This window comes from Bidens hawaiensis, unplaced genomic scaffold (genome assembly GCF_021521415.1).
Source record: "Bidens hawaiensis isolate Kalapana, Puna unplaced genomic scaffold, B.hawaiensis_p1.1 tig00042842_1, whole genome shotgun sequence".
NCBI lineage: Eukaryota > Viridiplantae > Streptophyta > Magnoliopsida > Asterales > Asteraceae > Bidens > Bidens hawaiensis.
Genome location: NW_027505801.1, coordinates 110,850 through 116,277, shown reverse-complemented (window position 1 = coordinate 116,277; position 5,428 = coordinate 110,850). Strand labels below are relative to the sequence as shown.

Here is a 5,428-nt window from a genome sequence, read left to right as displayed (position 1 = left end):
CGGGGATTATTTTAAATTATTCGTTTTTAATATTTATATATGTATATTTGGATTTTAATTTTATTTATTGTAAGAAAGTTAATAATTAATATACTTGAGGTTTGATGATGAAATGGTTTCACAAATAAATGATATGTTATAATCCGATTTAAAAGCTATCTGAGTTTGGTGATACCCATTACCCGTTTATTTTCTTTATTATAAAATTGTTTCTTAATTATAAATAATATCTTTTTTTAAAATAAAATAGGATATTAACTTTTTAGTATATTCCTATTTTATAGGATTTTCATATCAAATATTTGATGAGATTATATTTTAATATAATGAGATGTTATAACCCGTTTAAGAGCTATCTAGGTTTGGCGAGACCTTTATCCGTGAATTCGGGTCAAATGCGTGAGAAACCTTCATTTACAAATAAAGTAATCTAATGGTTTGAGAAAATGGTTGTTTTACATTTTTCGTTTTTTAATATTTAGTTTTTGGATTTTAATTTTCTTTATTGTAAGAAAGTTAATAATATAATTACGATTTGAAGATGAAAGGCTTTCATAAATAAATGATATGTTTATAACCTGTTTAAAAGCTATCTGGATTTGGTGACCCATGACCCGCTTATGTTTTTTACTATAAAATTGTTTATTAATTATAAATAATATATTTTTCTTTTTAAATTGGATATTAAATTTTAGTATATTTCTATTTTGTAGGATTTTCATATCAAATAATTGGTAAGATTAATTTTTAATTTAATGAGATGTTATAACCCGTTTAAGAGCTATATCGTTTTGGTAAGACCCATACCCATGAATTTGGGTTAAATTAATGAAAGGCCTCCATTTAAAAATCAAGAAATCTGGTGGCTTCCATAAAAGGGGAGAGCAACCACATTACGACACATAGGATTTTTGGGTTTTCGTTTATATATATTATAGATATCACATACTCACAAATTCTACTCCTAAATCTGTATAATTATTCATTATAGGGGTGTTTGATCTAGCTTTTATTTTTTGGCTTATGCTTATATTTTAATGTAGCTTATAGCTTATTTTTTATCATTTGATAAGCTCTTTTTAAGTATTTGGATTAACTTATATTGTACAAGTTGATAATAAGTTGTTAAATCTATCATTCTTTAATTTGTTATAGTAATAAGTTGCTTCAATAATTACTAACCTATCATCATTTGAGGGCAAATGAGTAACTTACACCCTTACACAAATAATCTTTTTTAAATAAGCTAAAAAACCATCTTCAAATAAGTTTCTTCAAATTAGCTTATATAAGCTTATAAGCATAAGCTTAAAAAGCTAAACAACACATAAGCTTATTTTGTAAAATAAAAAGTTAAAAAAAGCTATAACGTTTGTTAAAAAAAACCATGCCAAACACCCCCTATAAACTCAAACTCTTAACTTCATGCAATGCAAGGAACATTGCTATATACCTCATGAGAGGAACATCACTTTGTACCACCATATACATCAAATATGTTATCAGAATTTTATAAATAAATATGGCTCTAATTCCTAGACAATCGAAGATGGCATGATGAGCTGAATAGAAAATTGGTATTAAAGAATTTGACCTTGAGTTGCTTATTAAGTAGATGAAAAGAAAAGGAACATAGACTTATAAAATACACATTTGGCAGACAAAACAGTTTGTAATTTCAAATGGGGGACAAGATCCATCCATGAAAGTCATGAAGATGGAAGCTGTAAAGCTGGAGGATTGTTTGCTGTATCCATGTGACATCCAAACTCTCCATTCATTTTAATTCTACAAAATAATGCATGCAAAGTTGTTTATTTTATTATCCTCCCACTCATGTTTATTAATTTTAGAGGTACTTAATAATATGCATATGGTGCAAGCATATATGTACTTTCAAAGACATAACTTATCTAGTTATCTTCACCTTCTCCATCTCAATTGGATTCTTCCTTGCAAACCCTACTTTTCATTTATAGATCATTTATTGGTAAATTTTAATCTTGGGAACTACATATTTGCATTAATCTATGACATATTTGTTTATAACTTTAAAATTCTAACAAGTTGAAATGGCATTATATTAATGATATTAAATAAACTAAGAAATGATAGTAGAATCATTGCATGACTTTGATAATAGGATAAATTAATTAGTTTTGTACAAATAGAGTAATTAATTAATACAATCAATACAAGCAGATAGTTGAAAATCTATAGGAAGATATATAAGATATTCATACATGTGTGAGTGTTTAAATTGTGTTCAAATCAATCTCAAGCAGGCCTTTTTGACCACTTACATGCACCCTAGACATGATCAGATGTTGATGAACCCTCGCTCATAACTTCATTCACTTCTCTCCTGTGGAAACTCCTGTGGCAGCCACAGGCGGCACACGAGACCGCAGCCGCTGTTCCATCTTCTCCACCCGCCATGAACTCCCTGCAGCCGTCTACCGTGTACCCTCCGATATTCGCCGCATGATTCTTCTGGCACTCTCCATAGCGAACCCTCACACTTGATGTTCTATTAGAACTGCTCTTTTTAACCACCACTTGACGTTTCTTCATTCTCTCTTTCAATTCTCTCTGGAGGATATAATAAGAGGAAGAGAAAGAAAAAAAAAAGTGAGTGTGGCTATGAAACAAACCCTAATGCTTATATTCATGGCATTTTATAGTTGTTACATATATATATTTAGATGAAATGAGTTTCCCACTTGGGAAAAAAAGAATCATGCCATGAAGGGGCATTATTGAAGCACTATGTCATGTCTTGTGATTTCTTTTGGGTTCAGTGGTTATATATTAAATTAGGGCAAAGAGTGATCTCGAGGCATCTAGGTTACTTTCATCAGTAGTGGCCAGTTATGGGTTGACACGACATCCAATACCTAAATTTAGTTACTGTGTTAACAAATCGACCAGTTGCTAATTTACGGTAGATGTTTTGGTGCTAAAAATATATATTGATCGATCACAAAGTGATTAGACATGGCATTATAATCCCACTTAAAAAGTGGGATGTTAATTTCCCCTTAATTAATTATACATTTCAGTTTTAAAAACGAATTAAAAGTAACATAAATCGTCTAGTTGGTTTGGTCCAGTGGTTTGTTAGTGTATTTTTTTCTATGAAGATGTAGGTTTGATTCTTACTTTAGTTATTTCTATGGATATCTGGGTGAAGAGATGAATCAGATATTTAATTTCGAGGTCAAACCGACATGAGGTGAGGGGTTACGGATTCCATACGGTTTCCACGCAGATAGATTTACATATGAGATCCTCTACCGTTCAAAAAAATAGTAACACCAAACAGAAAACTTTACATATAAAATACATGCACAAATTTTGTCAGTTCTCACACCCACATTAATCCTTAATATTAAAAGATAACTAAACCACTAAATTCATTATAACTATCTACTTGCTGGCTAATAACTATTAAATACTAATTTGAACAACGAAATTATCTAAATATATATTAAAATTTTTTAAACGCTATCGTACAACGGTTGTCAGTTAACAATGTATAATATGTTTATTGTTTTTTTTTTGTATTTTGTTTATTATTAAATATTATTTTATTATCAATTACTAGTGTAATCCATGGGTTTAAAGTTAGTCTTACATATACGTTGATTGATTTTATATATAAATAATAGACCAATAATGATAACATTAAAATATATACTTGTGACCCGGAAAACAAGCATCTTAATTAAAATATATATATATGAGTTGATTGGTATAATATTGGTATAATATTATAGATATTTGATTTGATGTAAATAAAGGGTATATTGGGCCCAATGCAACCATGCCCTTTTCCTCAAATGAAAATTTTCATATATCTTGCCTAAACTTTTAAAACCAATGAGCAAATTCAGTAATACATAAATCATTATGTTGGCCATCATTTGCATTTTCATTCATACATATTTTTAAGATAAAAATAATTAGCGGGTCAACGTATTGAAAGATTTTTTATTCTATGATCAACAATTTTCTTTTCATGCACAAAAATTATATTTCCAAGTGATACAAATGAATGTAAACACAATATGATGATAGACAAACTCAAAACTCGAACAACCTAGGACCAATATTCAGGCATGTATGATTAGATTTATAAGTGGGTTTTTGAGATTACTAATATTTGTTTCAAACCCGTGTCATTGTTATCTCAAATTAATCTTGGTTGGCACCGCTGACAGAATAGACATTTAGAAAAGGGCCATGGTTTTTACACATTCTACAGGGAAAAGACCAAATTAAAAAAGTTATAAAATAGCGTGTCGTTTAATTTTGCATAAACTGTATAGGAGAAAAAAAAATGTGCGATTACTAAATATATGAAGCAAAGGGCCCCTTTGAAGAACAATACATGGTTATGCATACTTTATTAAAGAAGGGAAAAGGACAAAAGAGGAGCCAGGAGGGAAACCATATACTTTTACAACGTGAATACCATGGTTTTTATTCAATTTTAATCAAGTTTACTAACATAAATAACTAACTATTCGGATAAAAAGACAAGAAAATTATGTTAGTGCGAAATAACTTATAAACATAACTAACCATTCAGATAAAAAGACAAGAAAATTATGTTAGTGTGAAATAACTTATGTTTATGATACTTTAAAAGATGGCACGTATTCAATGAGGGTATCATATTTCAAATTCAACATGTATATACTATGGTAGAGGTGAAACGTGCTTGGCGGGTAAGTTGTTGAAGATAAATAACTAGATTATATTATTTAATATTAAAAGATATATAGAAAATTCAATACCGTCACCTCACTCCCACCCACTAGACCCTCAACACCCCTACTCTCACGCACTCCTCTATGTCTGTGTAGTGGTCTGCGTGATTGCTCAAGCTTAGCTAGCCTCCACATGCCCTCTCTTATTATACGTCCCATAACACAACCTAAGGTTGTCCGATGGTAAGCTATTAAAAAAGGAGTCCGACCTTGTGAGGGTTGAATAGGGGTGAGCATTTCATGGGTCACACCCCTCAAACCTGCTAGCCCGTCCCATCAAACCCATGGAACAAACCCGTATTCCATACACTGTTCGGGTTTCGAGTTTGAAAATTTCATATAAACAGGAAGCAGTCCTGTCCGGGTCGTATCTGGCGGAACAATGATGGAACCCTCGAAGCAATTTTTCTCCAGTTAAATCCTAATAGATAGAAGCAATCTTTCACTTCTTCTCTTTGTACCTGCCAAAAGTTTATGTTGATTAATATTATATGGCATAATATTATATTTTCATGTTCAAGGTTCGTTGATTCATGTGACACAATACTTATTCATATAGAACTTGCCATATTAATGTGTTATTCTTCATAATAGCTTTATGCCTTTGTGGTTTAAACATTTTTTTTTTGAAACATGATACTTTGTAACATCAT

At 30.5% G+C, this 5,428-nt stretch overlaps 1 pseudogene; it reads right to left on the bottom strand.

Annotated features, from left to right (window-relative positions):
- Positions 1-2,263: 2,263 nt before the first annotated feature.
- Positions 2,264-2,612, bottom strand: LOC143615393 (mini zinc finger protein 3 pseudogene; annotated as a pseudogene).
- Between the last annotated feature and the right edge of the window lie 2,816 nt (positions 2,613-5,428).